Source organism: Anopheles stephensi, chromosome 2, assembly GCF_013141755.1.
Source record: "Anopheles stephensi strain Indian chromosome 2, UCI_ANSTEP_V1.0, whole genome shotgun sequence".
Lineage (NCBI taxonomy): Eukaryota > Metazoa > Arthropoda > Insecta > Diptera > Culicidae > Anopheles > Anopheles stephensi.
This window is the reverse complement of record NC_050202.1, coordinates 54,286,486-54,305,767: the sequence shown is the minus strand read 5'-3', so window position 1 is coordinate 54,305,767 and position 19,282 is coordinate 54,286,486. Positions and strand designations below refer to the sequence as shown.

Here is a 19,282-nt window from a genome sequence, read left to right as displayed (position 1 = left end):
ATCGCAGACAGCGACACGGCCGTTGTTTTCCATCAATTATCGATACGCCGGTGCGTCGTACGAGCGCATTGGCGTCATGGGCAGCTGTTTGACGACAGCCCCCAGCCAGCCAGCCAGCCCGAGATAAGATAACCGATAAGTGCAGCGAAAAACTATTACTGTACGTGCGAAGCGATTGATGGAATTTATTTACCCACTGTTGAGCGTGGTGTTCTGTTCGCCTTGCTGATGATGATGGTTTTATTGCATGTGTATAGCGTTCGTTCGTTCGGGTGCTTCATAGATCACACACACACACACACTGGATCAAAAATCGGTTGCTGTGTTCCTTTTTTTTTTTGTTTACTTAGGGTTGCTCCAAAATTTGCTTGCCTGATAGGGTTGGGTACGAGTAGCGTTTAGTTGATATTTATAGGCGCACGTATTATCAGCTTCTGCATGACGATTGATGGAATTGGTGAAGCGATGGTATAGCTACAAAATTTAAGATTGGTAGGTAGCGACCGGAGATGGCTTAGGCAGTAAATGGGTTATGATGTTGGATAAAAATATTTAAAACATTCAAAATAAGTTTTAGATGACAAATCCAATTCTTTTTCTGATAATTTTACTCATAAAATATAAAATATTGACAGGTTAATCCTATACAAACAGAATCATTGTTAAAAAAATATTCAAATTATCTAGTTGGGAGCCTTTTAATATTGAATATTAAATTTCGAAACGAATGTGGCTACAAAGTTATTGTAAGTTTGTTTTGCTGGATTTAAAAAAATTAAAATGCGGGGAGGTCTGTTTCAAAATTCTTTTATGAAGAACGAAGGTTGTCAAAAGCCATCTTATTCTAGTTGATGATTATGATCTATTACTCTTGCTGAAGCCAGCTGGTTGATAGTGATTTGGAGAATATGGTTGAAAAAAGCCAATTTTATTTGGGAAAACAATATGGCCTTGAAAAGTTATAAATAATTAAGATAAGCAGCTTGAGGCAATTACCGATAAAGAGCCTTAAATGCTATGGGGATGAACCGCAAGGTGCAAAATTGAAAAGAAACGGAAGCTAACAGAACGTGGATTGTTTACGCGTGTGCAACAGTAATCCAAAACATCGGGCAATATTTTTCTTTCCCTACGGCATGCCCGATCACATTGTTGCTTAATATTCAAGGTACGAAGAGCATTCTGTAAATTTGGTGGAACTAGTCGTATATAATTTACTATGTGCTGCTACAATCAAACAAAACAGTCACTGGTGATGTCTACAGATAGCAGTTTGCTTTTGATTCGAGTATTGCGAGAAAAACAAGCCTGGTCAAGCAAGAAAAAACATTCTACGATCCTAAATCTATGGCCTCTGAAGTGCGATGTTATCTGATCTGGTGTAGAAAGTATGATCTATCTGACCAAAGCCTTAAAAAGCAAGGTCAATGTCTGAATAATGCCCTTGGAACCGCGCAACGCTTACACGAGAAATGATCCAAAAACTAGCTGAAGGAAAACAGGGTAAAAGTAGTGAAAAACGATAGAAAATATTTAAATACAAGAAACCAATCATGAAATAATTCTACTACGCCTGCATCATGTCATCAGAAGTGATGGATTTTTGAAGTTGAATCCACAACTCCAAACCGCTTTTGAGCACCGACGATTTCTACTGCTGATTATCGGTTCTGGGCAGCTCTTAACAGCTTTGACTGTCTTCGAACAAGTCCAACTACCTTCAAGATTCGCTTCTGATATCAGTATTATATATGCAAGAGATCTGATTTTTTTAAGTTATCCATTAGGTCGTAACGCCATACAAGAATGTATGTTTTATGAAACCTGAAATTGTTATCTGCCATTAAATAACTCTTGTCTTCTCTCATCATTCAAGTAAAAAGCCATTTAATATCATGCTGGACCTTTTGACCCAATGAAAATTCTGACCATTTTAACATTCTACGTGTAGTGAACTTGATCTTACTCTTGTTCCGTAATAGACTAATTTAATTATTACAATGAGCGAGGGCGAAAACAAATTTATGAATCAGAAGCTTGAGGTCGATATTTCCTTCAGACGGTAAAAGCCTCTTATTTATCGTACCACTTGGAGCTTCATTAAATGAATAAATACGCCTCTGAGTATGGGTTATGAGCTCTGGCCAAAGCTCTGAGCTGATACTGAAAGGAACGCTAATTGTGTTTCGAAACGAGGCATAGATTACATACAGCCAAAGTTAATGGCGTGTTAACTCAACCGCTACAAAAGCGATAAGGTAAAAGCAGGTTGGTTCAACTGTTAAGACTAATTCTTCAGATATTTCGTCTAATGAGCCATTTGCGGTATCAAATTAATTGATTCAAATTTCGATATTTTTTACATTTTCTCTATCCTCAAAGGGTCTATGTCCTCTGGTAATAAATTTTGGAAACAGAAATCTACAGAGTGTACCGAATTGTTACAGCATTAGAGTGCTTCTACACACACCAGAACATCAGCGGAGACATTATTTGATAGCCCATTCCAATGGACAATCGCATTAATGGTGCGATGTTATCTTTAAGTTCAATTTCGAGACAAGGCTGTTGAAAATTTGCCAATGTTATATTGTTTCCGCGATATGAGCTAGCTGTAACATGTTTCCGAAGCCCATTTAAGAAAACGATTCATGTCTTAAAAAGTCCAACTTGACAGCCTTGTAACACATAAGTCACATCACATACCCTTTTCGATGCTTAAAAGAGTCTCGCAGAACAAGCAATCGATTGAAGCGCCCTTACACATGAAAATGTAACTTCTCCCTAACGCATCAACCTTGCACAGAGAGCATTACATAGAACAGTCGAAAAAAGGTGTTGAAAGTAATCCTGCGTTGTTTTTCTTCCACTTATCTGCTTCTATCATTTCATCTCGCGTTGGAAAAAGTTAAAATTAGCCCCACTGTTTGGTAACGGAAAATATTTTACACCATCGAGATAACCCAGGGGCCGTGATGACTACGCAGCGTATTGTAAAAGATAGGCGTTTCTAGCAATATGGAGGTACTCGCTTTCTCGAGCTAGTGGGTTTGTTTTGTTGCTGTTTGTGTGTGTGTGTGCTGTATGTGTGATAAGCTTTTTTCGTCAGCTATTGACAGGCACCACTCAGCATGACACCTCACTGTGAACATGTGAACAAATGTATCGTAAAAAATGGTAACGTGTCGTGTCCTATCCTAGAGAAAAAAGGAAAATAGCTGACAAATTTTCCATTTTCATGCCCTTCACATTATTTAACACGAGAGAACTCATGATTTGTGCCAACAGCAGCCAGGGCAAAATAACAGCTTGCGTATCGGAATCGGATTTATACCATCATCATTAAAGGTGTCCAAGCGAGCCAGCCACCCATCAGTAATGCACCATTGGCACCGGGCTGGTACAACAAAAGGTAACGTACGAAAATAAAATGATAACAATACAGTCCATCAAATAATGGCCATGGTCAGTCGACTCGTTTCCAAACTCCCGCCCAGCCCCATCGCACCATCTCGGCTATGATTAGAAGCACAAAATAACGAAAAAAAAAACACCCGGCCCAGTTGATATCTTATCAACCACTTGGCCGTCCACCGTCCCTTAACATATCAACGGGTCCGAAGCTCCCGACCCGAACTACGGAACGGAATTGATACGGACACCTTCACCGAACTTACAACGCCACAGCCAATTTTAGCCGTACTGTCCCAAACTGGTGAAGGTTTGTGCATTTTCACGCCTGGGCAGCGTTTGTCGTCCCTCGCAGAGAAAATAAATGAACTATTGAGCCATTTACTTTCGATCATATTAGATTAGCAATCATCGTCTTTTATACATGGTGAATTAGAGAGAGAGAGAGAGAGAGAGAGAGAGTAACAATAACCAATTACCCAACTCTTTTCTTCATCTGTGTTTGTGATTGGGTGAGTGTCTGCCCAAAAATAATGCAACCTGCAGTTTAGTTATCTATATCGCAAAAGCCCCATTTCGCAACAGGTAAGTACGTCACACTTTAGATGTAATGGGCCTGTCCGATAGGAAGGATTAGCTGGGAACATTTTAAGCACTACCGTCTACAGTGTTATCTTGCGTTGCATATTTTTAGCACCTTTCGCAAGATGATGGTGGAACCAGATGGATAAAAATCAATGTTGGTTCGCGTTCAGCTCCGTCATAGCTTAACGCCGCGTTTGGAGTATTTACAACTGCGTTCAATAAGAGAGGTGTTGCTTAATGTGTCTACAGGGTTATGTATGGTTTTTAATAATGTTTGAAAGTTTCTCATAATCTCAGAACTCTCATAATCTGTAAATCATATTACTAGTGTCAGGGACAGTATAAATATTGCATTAAAGAAAAGCATTTTTCAACATCAGCATAAGAAGTGCGGAAAAATCGGCCGTGAGCCTTTACTCTTAGGATTATCTTCTTCTTTTTGTTGGCATAGCGACCTCTTGGGTCATGCTTGCCATTTCTGGCTTACTTGACTAATTGATACTGCATAATTTGGATAGTCAGTCCTCACTATGAGGAAATGGCTCAAATGAGATATGAACCACGGTCCTGCCATATGAAGACCGGCGCCGCTGTCGCATCTTCCACCGGCCCGCCCGGGATATATTTATAAAATCTTATATTTTTGAGATTCTATTAATAAATAAGTAAAGATTGACAAAAATTTTACCATAGGCTTTACCATGATAACTATTTACTAATCTCTATTTACCATAGGTTTTACTATTATAAACGATAGTGCTGAGACATATATCCGATTTATTCGTTTGCCGTTCCTCAGGGCAATAAAAAAGCAAAAAAAAATCTGTACTAAAATTAATCGTTTATCGAAAAGAACCTATGGAACGGCTATTTTAAACAACTCCAATTCCGTAGATATACAGACGAGATATTTCCTACCCCTTGGACGGATGGTGAAGCATGGCTGAAAAGAAGGTAGGAGGAAAGGAGGCAACCGGTAAGGACGGGCAGAGGAACTTCTGGGGTCTTACGCCCAGAGCCAGTCACATTGCCTCAAGTATTGAGCAAGTGTATAGAAAGCTCAGAAAATATATCGAGACCCGGAGTTCATGATTCTGAGGCATGGACTCTGTCTAAGACTGACGAATCCCTCTGAGCCATGTTCGATAGGGAAAATGCTCGAAAGGATTTTCGACCTTGTATGTGTGGAAGGACAACAGAGGAGCAGTTAAAATTACGAAAGAGACGCGGTCATGTCATGAAACTGTCACCGGAAGACTCAACTCGTATAGATCTATTAGACCAACCACATGGACAGAGGAGGCGCGGTAAACTCAGTTTTCTCATGATCATGGTCTTTAGAGGCCCCGAGCGGAATGGCAGTTGAGGCCCCTTCTCATTGTGACTCGTTTGTGAGTAAGGCCAAAAAGATTTTCCTCGCCGACGAGACTCCCCTAACCGACTCCGAGTGGCCGCTCTTTCCGCTCCTAGGTTGAACCACCACTGGGTATACTGAGATGGACATTGGATGGAGATGGATGAAGATTTATTTTTATTTATTTATAAAGTATGACGGACTGGTGCCGTATTGTCACCACTGAATGTGGTGACTGTGAAATACATTCACGAAAAAAACAATGAAACAAAATTAACTAGGCATTTCCTCCTAGTTAATGGATGAAGATTGACAGAGCAAAAAAAGTTGCTCAAAAATTGTACTAAGTTTTGAAACACATCACGAAATACATAGTTTTCTCTCTCTCTCTGTCTTCTTGGCTAACGACCTCATAAGGTAATTCTTGACATTGCTGGCTTACTAGACTTAATGTTGCCACGTAGTTAGTCTTCACTACTGGGAATTTGGGGGATGGGATTTGAACCCCGGTCCAGCAGTTTAAAGGCCGTTGTTGCCTCTACCACCAGGCAACCCGGCTGCAGAGTTGCGTACTGCTATTATTATGCACACATTTGTACATCCTTCAACCCCATAACGGTGGTTAATGGGCCAGCCACCGCAATGGTAATGATTCCACGAATAATCGGCTCTTTTGACACACCAATACACATCGACAGTCACCTTATAAGGTTTTCGGGCTGGGAATTTTACGATGACGTGCTTTATATAGAAATCGTTATATTATATCAACAACCCCACCAGGGGTGACAGGTGTTAGAATGGCTTTCGGTACGGCACGCAATGACAATAATGGCGCTTCCATTTAGGGGAGCGTTATAGAAATGGTTTCAACTGGAATAGGTAAGACACATCGTTTGATTTTACAATTTAATTTGGAAGAATTGGAGAATAGCTTTGTATTTTATTATTTGTCAGTTGATCAAAATGCTTTAATTGTGATGATTGGACGTGGAAAAATGTAGAAAGTTAACACTGGTATGTTAAAAAATACTTTCCAAATTTCTTAATTATGGTGCATCATTACGCCATCGATGCATCAAACCAACACATCAACAACCCAACGGATGAGGGCCATTTTTCTCACAACAACTCTAAATTATGCACCAACAGAGCCCACTGGATTCCGTACGGTCTATGGCCACCCGCCACCACAACATCCATTACGCGCGAACGGAACCAATTAATTTTACGTCTTGTTTTACAAATTTTGTACCAGTGCAAAGAGTGATTAAAACTTCATTAGTCGAAAGCGTCGTAGCAAAAGCCCGGAAGCGCCTGGCTATCGTCGCTCGCTTCTTCGTCCGGGTCTTTTAAAATCGGTCTTTAAAGCCATTGGTCGACAGAAAGCACGCGTCTGTGCTGTCGTTAGAGGAACAAGTAATGCAGTAGAGAAGAACATTGATATCTCAACTATTAGTCCGAGTTTTAGTACATGGTAAAACGGAAAACTTGGTTGTTCGGGTGTTCCGGAGGTTTTGAAGGACATATTTTCTACATTTCTAGAAGATGCACTGTGATGAGTTGGTAATTAGTTTTGCTGATCGTTTCGCAAATGCTGCTGAACGAACGCACGAACCTATTTCATATGGTTTCTTTATGGCTGTCAGATACCATTTTGTGGCAGGCATTAGATTGGGAAAAGGAAAACTTCTTTCGTTTCATTGTGAAGCTTTTTCGTCTGGAAGGAAATGTCGGATCGGAGCGCGTGGCTATAAACTCTGGTTTGGTGTAATGCAATTAATCTCAATATTGTTAAGTAACGGTGACGACTGAATCTTTTGCGTGGATTTGGAAAAAAAAAGTTGGAATTGGATGACCCGAAAGACGCGAAAACTCATTCTGCAGTTGAAAAGCTTCACATAATTAAGATGTTCCTTCGTTTGCGCAAGTTGGCGGATGTTCGTGAAAGGAAAAGAGCTTTAATTTGTCTTTCAAAGATTTAATGCGGCCGCTTCCTAAAGGGTTCGGTAGCGTTCAAATTAGAAAGAAGTGTAAAGAACTAGGTAGAAACTTAAACAGGAGACTAAATGCAACGATCTAAGTCTTGGTAAAATTTTGTTAAAAGCGTCTTATTTTTTCCAATTCCTTTTGAGCATCAGTCACTACATCATCTAGGCAGACAGAGATGAGATCTGTTGGAGGAGTCCTTTAAATCATCTGGACATTTTGTGTGACACCCATATGGATTACATCGTCTCAGGCACGAACGGTGAGCTTTGTATTCCAATGCTTAAGTTGTCCAGGATATGTTTCACCCTTTCGACGTATGATCCGACCTTTGGAACGAAGTTTAAAAAACGATTAAAGTAACAGACAGTGGACGAGCTCACCCGGAATACGGTGCACTATCACGGATCGGGGAAGGAAATGTCTCGAAAACCGGTGTGAATTGTATTCTGTTTTGAAATCTTGTTTTAAGCAATACGGGTTCAAGAATAAAAAAGCCATGTAAGTGTCTACTGGTTTAAAAGGGAGCTGCAGTACTAATTATTGGCAAAATTCAGTCCCTTATTACATGCCTTCGTCTTCCTCTGGAAATGAGACGACACTGCAAAGCTAGAAGCACTTGCAATCGGTCAACAGGAAGTGTCTCACTGTTGTTAACATTTTGATGAGGTATAAAAGGTGTCTTAGGTCTTAGGTGTTTGGTCGTATCATAAGGGTCGTTGACGCTTCTTTTTGTGGTGTTTTATTATTTATTATTTACTTTTAATTTACTTTTTTGTCTTTATTTTCAATTTATTAATAATTTATGTATTTTTTTATTTATATGAAGTTATCTGGCCTTGAGCAACTTGTGGCGAGATTTGATACCCGGTCCGGGGCTCTTGCCTCGGCCATACGGTATGATTAAGTCTGGTAAGCCAGAAATGACAGGCATGACCTAAGAGGTCGCTAGGCCATGAAAGAAGAAGAATCCTTGTGCGGCCTAGATATCTTTGCGTATCTTTAGCAGAGCACAATAAAGTAGAACTAAGGACAAGGCAAGTCATACACATAATCTCAGAGATTGCCCCTTAAGACCTTAAGGTGACTAATGCTATGATCATTATGACCACAGAACGCAATCGAATATATTTGAGAAACCTTGAAATAAAACAATGAAGGCACCCTGTAAATTAGGACTAACTAGGCCAATCTCTTATTAATAAATTACGATTATATAAATTTTCTTTGTACAAAATTAGAATGAAAATTAAATTGAATATATTTCGATGGTTCGATGGAAAATGTTTAAATATTTCTGTTTAAATTAATCTCATAAAAAGCCAGTTTACTTACACATTTAGCAATAGCGGTGCGCTGACGTTGATATAATGAATCGTTGATACACTTAAAACACTGTTATCATTCATAAAACCTCACTCATCTCCCACCCTCTCGCACTAAACGCATCCACCGCGACGAAGCACACTTTTGTAAATTATATTTTCTCCGAAAAAAAAAAACAAACTCCTGCAGACATTTTCCGCACAGCCACACGCCTAAGTAATTACCCACCGCCGCGGAAGATTCTGTCCGCGGCACAGACACGGTACGCTAGCGCCGGCCACTAAGCAGCAGACACGCACAAATTAATGGTAAAATATTGTTCACCCACCCAACGCTGGCCACGGCACGATTTAACCACAAAAACCCACTAACGGTACGGCATTAGAGGTAGCTTGCCTAAGACAATCCAGCGTGCGGTCCAACTCCAAAATCCGAACCGTACGTATGCGTATTTCGTGAACCACCGAACCAGCGAACCGTACGCTAGGGGATGTTGCAGCAGGGTCAAATGAAGAGGAAAACGAAGGGAAAATCCCACGTTCCCGGTGGCCCACTCTGCAGAAAAATCCGTGACTAGCGTAGTGATCGTGGCCGCGAGTGCTTCCGACAGAACAAACACACACACCCAGCGAGCACTCGCAAGAATGGTATTATTTTTTGTCTTCGACTTTTTCCGCTCTCTTCACTCAGTATTTTTGTTTACGCGTTACCGTCACAGCATTCATCTTACGCCAGTCTGCTTTTGTGTTATCCCGGTTTCGTTCCTACCACACACACACACACCCGAGAGACCACCGATGCAGCAATCGGTGGATTGATTGTTTTATAATTATTTCAACAGTAGTGTGTCAGTAATAAAACTCATCATAATAAATTGCATCAAACTTGAACCGCCGGGGTCGGGCTGACCTCGAACCGAACCACGCGGCCGATTGCAAACGGAAACGTAGAAGCAGAAGAAGATTGGGTGGTGGCAGCTTTCCCAACCACCATCATCCATCAGGCCTAGAGACTTTCCCAAGTGGTGTGCCGTGTGTTCACCGATGCTATCACATATACGACGTAAGAAGCGGCATCAGAGTTTAGAAGCAACGGTTCGTTGCAAATCAATTCACTTTATGTGTTTAATATTTGCTGCTGTGTACCTTCAGCTATTTAAAACGACCGTTATCGATGGTGACACTGAGACGCCTCTTGAAGGTAAAATAGCATAGAGAAAAACTTGGTCTTCTTCATTCTCACCCCGATATCAACGAGGAGGGGTGGCTTATGATTGCATTCCATCACACCGAACGTCTCAGCGTGTGCGTGTGTTTGCTGAACCGTACGCTACAGTTTCTTCCTGCTTATTGCAATTGTAATCTATTTTCGGGGAGGCCTATCTAAAGTGGGATTATTTTTAGCATTCAAATACCCTTCAGACAAAATAACTCTCGATCCGGACACGGGTGTAGTGTGCTGTAGTGGGAAATTATTAATCAAACAAAGCGAAGGAAAACACAGACACACGTACTGAAAAAGGGTTTTGAAGTCGCACTCAAGCAGAGGGAATGCAAAAATTGATAGGCGATAAGAATTGTGATCGTCCGACGAGCGTTATCAACGTGTAACAGAATGCTTCTGTAAAGATATGGACTTCTTTTTTTTACTGCTGTCGTCGTTGTTGTTGATATAAATAAGTGTACTCTAGGCTGAAGCTATTAAAATCGATTGAAATACGTATCCGTAACGGCGTACTGTAGGCGTTGGGACACAGGAAAGAAGTTCAGCTGCACTGTAGCTACCAGCAAAACCAAACACTGACACAGCAGAAAAAATACAGCTGCTAGGCGCGTTCTGGGGGCCGAGATGATGTTCCGGAGCCCGGGGTACACGTCAGGAAATAGGAAAACAAACCACAGCTCCAGACGCTAAAGTCTGGTAATTATTTACCACAGCACACCTTCAGCCAAAACGTTTGGTGCGTTTGCTAGACGGCTCTTGTGCCTTCAAGCCGAAGTGTCTCATGATGTGTATCTTAGCATTTCCAGATGACCGTCGAGTATCATCCACCATCGGAAGGTTGGAACGAAAGTGTGTTTGCTTGGCGGAAAACGGGCCCGTCCATCACCGTTTTCATCAGCTGATTGCGATGCTCGTATCGAGTGCAGTATCGAGTTGCAGCGCTTAAACAAATACGCCATTTTGCACCAGCAAACAAGACCGTACGCTCGATTTAATGACAATGCAATTACATTAGTGTGATCGGTCCAGATCGGACCAACTGCAGCAGCTGCTGGTGCTGGTGCTGCAGCTGCTAATCGTCTCTAATTGACGTCTGTTTTGTTTTGAGGTTTCGGTTACACAATAACGAGATGCTTAAGAGCAGGCAGCATTGTGCAGGTAGCGTTACGCGGCTTCAGGCTCCAGCCAGTACGTCACGCTTGCACCGTGCGACAGTGGGTTTGATTTCTTAAGATAGACAACCTATCACGGGTACGCGGTAACACAACGCGGCCATGGGATTGGATTGCGTTTCGGATCGCAAACATCGACGATATTGATGTTCACCCGCACTGTCATTCACTCACGCGCCACACCGTACAAACACAAGGCCCAACTATCACTTCCCTTTTGTTATACCGCCGGTCGATCGATGTCGTCCCGGCCGATAAACACGTTTGCTTCAAAGGTGGGTTACAACATTTTTTTCACCGCACAACGCCACTGTTTACTGCCACGATCTGGCAGACGAGCTTTACACACTCACACACACTCACATGCTCGATCAAAAATTTGAAGCCATGTTAACGAGCCATGGCCGAGAAAAAGTAATCACCTTTCCACTGTTTACGCGCGCGCTCGATCACGGTCCGTAACGCTCGTCGCGTAACGCTTCGCGAGAGCAACACGTCACACCGTCGGCCGAGTGCAGGTGTCGTTTATGCCGTGCCGAAGCTCCGTACGCGTCCGTTGCGCTGCTCGGTTCAAGTGAAACTGTCTGGGTGTCGGTCGGCAACGCACGAGCTCATCGTGTCGTACGGTTCACCAGTTCGGGTCGGTTTCGGGCTTTTTCGTTTCGGTACCGTGTGGCCTTCACCGCAAAAGATTCGCTTTCGTTCAGAACGGTTGAACGGTTGGCGTTTCCGGATTTGTTGGCGGTGCGCGAGAGGAAAACGTCGTTCTACCCAGACAGCTGCTGGGCGAGAAAGCGGCTGAGTCGTGTGTGTCTGGCCCGACCGGTTTGGGCAGAACGGAAGCGGTTGTTCCAAAGCATCCGAGCAACTGAAGCTGACAGCTTGACGTTGTCGGTCTCCGATGCTGAAGGGGTCGCGCGGCTTGCGTGACGTAACGCCCAGTGGTCGGAGATATGGTTGGGTGGCGTCGTTGGTCGTTTCTACACCCAATTCGGAGTTTTCGTAAATAAGGGCTCGGTTCGGAAAGGGAAAACCGGTCCGACAGTGCAACGGCGTTCCGTAACGGGATTTTAATAGCGATGGACGAGATAAAGCTTACCAGCAGAGCGACCTTATTCGTTTTTTTTGTTGTGTTGTTGCTGATGGACATTAAACCCCATGAACCACTTGTTGAGCGTGTGGAACGTCGATATTGTGACCACAGCGTGAGAGAGAGCTGCTGCAGCGAACGATGATAGCGTGCGCCTGTCGTCGAGTTGTTGCAGGTTCATTCTAGCGTTGATTTTTAATTGTCCCAAGCTGCAATGTAAACCATCTCGGAGCTCGGTGACATCAAAACGAAATTCAGCAGCACGTAGCAGGCACAAGCAGGAACGAAAGCAATAACATCGACACATTCAGCCATCCATTGAAGTGGTGCAATGTTGATGGGCAATGTTCTACCGAAAGCACATCCTACGCAAACGTTCGCTCCAGTTAGTGAAAACGTACGCAGCCACGTGCCCATTGTGAGCGACCATGCGTCTCCATTAAATTGGTGATAATAATAGTTTCCGATCCGGATTGCACTCCCTGTAGCAATGGTGTGGAGTGCATTGGTGTTGCAATTGTGCACGGATTCCTGCTGACTAACTAATTACAGAGACCAGAAGGAAAATGGTACGTTTGATTAGAAGTTACGGCTAATGAGACACTAACAATTGAGGGAATTGAAGGAAATTGAACCCCGAATTTGATGAAGCATATTTTTGGTTAAAATCAATTCAGTTGCAGTTGGAAAGTGATGTGCTAGGTGGGTAGCTTTTAGGTAGGAATACTCCCCGTGTTGTAATACAAAATAAATGTCAACGTGTAGGTGTTCCGGTTTCTTGTGACAAGGATGAAGGTCTGTCACGTACCCTCCATGGAGCGCAAAGCAGCACAAAGGGAAGCAATACATACGGTACTTCCGGTAAATATATTCGCAGCCATTGAATTCGATTTCTATAATCACAGTTGTGACAATCCTATTGCTTTCTCAATCTCAACGGTTCTCAAGAAGAATTTCCTGAGTGGCTGATACTTGTCATCTTCATCTTCGGTTCGGTGTGACGGTGGTTAAAGGTCACAGGTGGTATAATATTAGGCTTCTGAGCTTCTCCTCACCACACCACAGCCGGAAAGTTAGCTTATTTAGTTCAGTTCATACAACTGTGGCAAATATGATTGCCACAGTTTGGTGGTGTGTTAGTACCTTCCATTCTTAACAATCGAGCCGGATAGTTACCTTCCTAATAGTTCATATTAAAGTTTACGTTTATATCTTTTTCCCACTCTACCAGGGATTTCGTTTGCTGCAGCTCGGATAAAAGCGCTTGAAGACCTTGGCTCGCTAGACAAAGACAAAATTATTGCTGAGAAAGGCGCCACTTATGAGTGATAAATGACTACTACTTCCGAAGTGGCGTGTTGTTTGCTGACACAGTGAGGCACAATTCGTTTGCCAATATAGAATTGATGGGATTCTGTAGGGTACAAATATTGTATTTTAAAGACAAATATCTGCTCGAAGTCAGCAGCTTGACGGAGCAAACTCAAATGACCATATTTTCATAGTCTTAGAATTCTTCCCAACGATTACGAGCAAGAAGATAAATTCTTTGTTATTATGTCTATGGTCCTAAATACAATCCACTTTATGTAGGATATTGTTTAACGTCCGTTTGTCTCAAGGTAAGCCTTACTCCTGTGTCACACTGTACGAAAGCTCTTCTCGCTGTACCGAGAAACCGTCTAAACACACACACACACACCCAGCCTTCCGGACCGAAGTACACGAGTGGACACACCACTGGAGTGCCGGCAACCGTTTCCCTTTTGCCACGGCAGCCTTCCACCCTCGAGCCGTCGTACGTCCTGAAATGAGGCTCAAATTACCACAACATATACGGCACTTGTGTGGGATAAATAGTACGCCGCCCGTTACCAAGCTCGCAAGTCAGTGAGAAGCGAAGGAAACACTCATTTCCTGTGGCTGTTTCCTATCGAAAACAACATTCAAGTGTTGCTACCGCTTCTCGGAAACACGGAATGTCCCGCCTAGGAAGCGAACGGTTACAATTATCTTCCAAGAATTATCACCTTTTGTGCGTCTTGATTTCGGACGGAATCGCTCCGATATATTGATTGATTACCGACGGCCAACGACGGTCGAGTCTACGATGATGATAAAATATTCAAGCGCTTGAAGTGCTTTTCAGGCGATTACAGCTTTCGCAGGATGCGGGATACATTTACTGTACATGGGATGTGTTTTAGGAGCTTCAGTACTATCGGACTGTTGTGTTATTAAAGTACGTATCACCCATGATAAAAACTTTATATAACTTTAATTAAAATAATAAATTTGATCTCGTTATTAATTCAGGCAACAATAGAAGTATTGGAGCAGTGTTAAGTCTCCTTTCACTTTTGCTGCACGGTCTTTAAAAAAAGACTTGTTCCAAACATCAGAAGCAGACAAACAGCACGGAACGAATTTAAACCTCCGTAGAATCGCCCGTTCGCCCGTTAGCCGACGTGCCGTTTTACGTGTGCGCCGTTTATCACCTTCAAGTGAACATCGGTAATCTTGATTGTTCAAAACAGACAGCCCTTCACACCCGACCACTATCCCCCTTCCGAGTGCAGTTGGCGTACGCCCGGAACACCCTTCACTACCTGGCAGACCGCTTAACACTGGCGTTCCTATTTATAGAGTGTTTCGGGTTTTCTTGCTGGATCGATAACAAACAAAGAAAAAAAAAACTCGTTATCAAAGCAAAACCGTCAACCGTGAGCTCAACCGTGAGCTCTCGGTGCTGTGAGAATCAATCGTTGCTGTGACGGAATTGAACTGAGACACACGACACAAATCGAAACTACCGACGAGACGAGCCCGCTCGTTTGAGACTTTGTTTTAATCGGTTACCCTGCTAAACTACTCGCACACGGGAGGTCGTCAAGTGGTTCGAAACCGTTTTCGGGGCGAGATTTTTTGTTTGGAAAGTATAAAAAGACCGTGAATCATATTTCATATTTAGCGCTTCTCATCCCAAGCGAGATCGTGGTGCGTTTCGGTTCCGTCTGCCCGACGACGACGTTGGCGACGGTTATGGAGGAAATATCAATATGCATACCGATTGTTTGCTTCCACCCAATATCCATCGGCTCTTTTTGGTATTTCCCACCGCTTGAGCAAGCGCCAGAGACCGGTGACCTGTGCTGATGGTGGGTTTTTATCAAAGTTTGTGCTGTACGCTCAAGGAGGTACAAAATGGTCATAAAAAGACAAATGATTAACTGCATGCTTTACGACGCACTGGGGTGGGGTTCGCAGTGTGAACCGTGCATACCGCATAAACCACCGGTGCAATAAAGATAAGCTTGCTCATATCAAAATTGTCGCGCTTTATCAACCAAAGCAGTGAAACAGATATACTGGACGGCCAAAACACACTGGCTGACGGCTGATGATGTTGATGCCCTTAACTGTTAAAAGGAGAGACGCACGATAATAACCGTGCAGAACGGAGAGGTGTGTCATCGGGTTCAACTGTTATGATTCGAAAAGCGCCTGAAGGTATGCAATTGTGATACACGTAACGCTAGTGCAGCATTGCAACATGGGAAAGCGTTACATGTTTGTTGTGAAATTAACTCTCCAACAGTAGACGTTACTTTAAAGTGCCTTTTACAATACGAGTAGAAAAATAAACTAAAATTAAATTAATCAATACACTTTAATGTTGACGGGTTCAAATTGGATACAAAAATGAGTCATAACATTCGAGCTAGTGCCACTGAACAATGATTTTAATATGATTCCTTTCGCTTGATAGCAAGTTGTTTGGCGCTTATCACTCAATAGACAATAAAATCCGGCAAACAAAAAAAAAATGCCATCTCCATCAGGACAGTCGGTTATTAAATCATTAGCAAAACCACCCGGAATCGCAGCCCGGGTTCAGCTAATGGTGAGACGATTTTTCATCACATCATTCACCCGGCCATCGGCGTGAAGACCAACAATTAAATGTAATATAGGCTGCAATTTCATCGCATTACCATCCCAATGCGACCTACTCCTTACCCCACACTTTTTTCGCACTCTACTAGCACCAACGAATTAAGTAAAAACAAATCACCACCGATTGACGCGCTTCTGCCAACTAAACAAGTCAGGCTGTGTGGCGCGCAGGATGAATATCTTCCTCCGCTTGTCCGTCTTTTCTGCTTGATTTCTTTTAGTTTGTGTCTCTCTCTCTCTCTCTCTCTCGCCCTATTTATCTCTCGCCCTCTCTTTCCTCTAAATCATATTTTGTTTTTCTCGCTTTCATTCTCGGGCTCGGTTGCAACGCAGTCCGCACAGAAATCATCAAAGTGGTCATTTATATGCTGATTATGATTTCGACCGTTGGCATAAGAGTGGCCTCACTGCCCGCACCGGTAAGGGGCAACACCGAATCAGTGACTGTTTTGTGTTGCGTTTTGACCGATTTGACTCCCCGTCTTTGCATCGTGCCCCCTGCTCCATCCTCATTTCCGTTTTAAGCTAGACACCGCACAGTTTCGCCATTCCTTCCCATGGCGAGTATCAACATCACGGTTCTGTGTGCAGATCCGGTGAGCTTTATTTAATTACCGGGGAATGATACATTAACAAGCATAAGCGGTCGGGCTTTTTGCCTCACGGAAAGGTTCGTCTCGTTCGTCTTGCTGTCGGACCTGCAGACGCACTCCGGATGATGAATAATTAAGAGTCTAAAACATGACTAATGACTTTGCACTGCACTTTCGAACTTCGCGGACTGTGTAATGTGCATACTAGTAGACACGAGCCCGGCTCGCTTAAGCATCTAACCTTGCGCTGCGTTCGTTTGTGCAAGCGGAAAATTAGCACAGCTATGAAGGAATTACTTTTCGTAAAATGACACCCGTGCACATTAGCTAGAAAACAAAACATAAGCTTTCTTCGAATCGGAAATGGAAGGGTAGAATGAATCTCACTAAGAAGTACATAAGCCTCAACATGAGGCACATATTTTTAACTATCTTTTAATTCGTTGATGTCATCATAAGAGTCATCTACATATATCTAGAGAAGCAAAATCGAGTAAAATTTTAATTAATTACATTTAAATAGAAAATACGTACTTTGCTTATGTTGCATCAAGCCTCAAATAAATAATAAACGCCAACTAAATAAGATAAGATTATTTATAATATTATCTATTAGAAAAAGTCTGCCATATGTGAGCTACATAAGATTCATTCTTCTTCTTACTTGGAACTACAACCTCGAGAGGTCTCGGCCTGCCATTTCTGGCTTTCTATGACTTAATTTTACCCGTAGAAAAGTAGTCAGCCTTACGTACGGGGAGGCGGTCTGGATGGGATTTAAACCCCGGCCCTGCCGCGTCTCCTCCGCCACCGGACCGCCCCTTAAGATAAGATTTATTAGCTCGGAAAAAAATTAAAAGGCGTCACAAGTTTATACAAAAATAGGACATTAACAGACCTTCTATAAAAATAGGCAATTAAATAAAAACACAGACTATAAAAATAGGTTAAATTGATCAAAATTTTATCGATCTGTTTTACTGTATTGATGCTTCAGCCTGATCTTAAGTTTCTTGCTAGGAGTTTAAAAATTGATGTTTCTATGAATGGACAATTCCTTAGGAAGAATAAATATCAAATTTGAATACTGGTATGTTGAAGGAATTTCAGCCCTAACAGAAGGCACCAAGCACGGTAAGGAAGGATGCGTAGTGTGATTCTAACTCCTCTAAGCTAGTGCTGCCATGGTGTCGGTTACTTTACTATCAACATCTCAAGATTAGAGGCCGGTTTGGGACAGTTATGTAAGGTAGGTTCCTTCTTTTATTGACACTATACAACTACGCGTGGTCTCAGCTTACCATTTCTGGCTTCCTGTTGCTTGATTAACCCGTAGCTCGATTTGAACTCCTGTCCTGTCGCATGCAGATCGATACCAAATAGAAAAAAAAATGCTCGTAAATACCTAGTAGAAGTATCAAAAGCCGTTGTTTGAAAATCGCCTAAAAGAGGTTCTTTTTCTATGTTCCATCAGTGTAAAACGGCAAACCTTCATTATGTTTAAATGTTTCAACACGATTTAAAACGAGCAAATTAGCTGCTAGTCATGTTTATCTATGTTAAAAACACGAAAGTTGTCAAAATAGAATCAGGTAGAGTTGCATTGGCTTTGAAAAATATGTAAATAGTTTTTCTATAATTTAAGAAAATTGTTTTAAAAGTCTAAGAGCGTACGTATACTCAATGACATTTAAAATACATTGAAATGAAACAATGTTTTTTCTGCAAAATTATGACTTCAGTGTAGAAACCAGGCCCTTTTTTCTTGTCTTACATCTTGTATGGTCAACTGGAGCAGTTAGTTAAGATGAGTAACCATACGCAAAGGACGTGCAGCAATGTTCAACCAACGGGTCTCGCGTACCTGAGCGCTAGCAGAACAAAAAACTCTCACCAAAACCGTCCGTTTTTGCAATCGCAAGGGCAATAAAAATCAGTCAACCTTTCAAATCGGGAAAATGGTACGGACCATTTTCTATCATCCAGCCATCATAACCGACTCATTTGGTTCTCGACACACCTCCGCTCACTTCCACGCATCCACGAACCTAGGCATCTTCCGGCCCCGCTTCCCCGAGCGTATGGCCTGCCGTAAGGGATCGTGCTCATTAGCCGCCCTCTGCGTTTGATTCTTTTTATTTCGTTCTGCTTCCACGCAGCCCTCATGTGCCATCCGAGCCGCTTAGTTTTTTGCCCTGCTCCCCGGACTTCGGCTCCATATAGCAGCGCATCTGTAAAACCGGAATGCATTAAATGTGCATAATGGTGCACATGTCGCATGTGCGTCGCTGCCTCCAAAGTCGGCGGTGCAAATTGTGCATGAAATTCACTATTTCGATCCGCATCTTAACGATCCCGCAGAGCAGGACACACATCGTATCGCCGTATCGTCCCAAAACACCTTCGGAAATCCTAGAGCACCCGGAGCACGGCAGACTATCGTAGGGTGCTGCCGCTGCCACCCATCGGCTTCCGATCCGGCCGAGATGCGCGTGTGGTGGAGCGAGCAAAGGGGCAGAAAAATATTATTAAATTATGTAGTAATTAATCAACAAGATTCCTTGGGGTATCGAGAGCCCCC

The 19,282-nt window shown here is 42.7% G+C and overlaps 1 protein-coding gene across 1 annotated transcript in view; it reads right to left on the bottom strand.

Annotated features, from left to right (window-relative positions):
- Positions 1-11,661, bottom strand: part of LOC118502768 (atrial natriuretic peptide receptor 3) — a 66,464-nt gene extending 54,803 nt beyond the window's left edge. The window contains exon 1 of the mRNA XM_036035358.1: positions 8,675-11,661. The gene's annotated coding sequence lies outside the window, so the exon portion shown is untranslated. The remainder of the gene's footprint in view (positions 1-8,674) is intronic.
- Between the last annotated feature and the right edge of the window lie 7,621 nt (positions 11,662-19,282).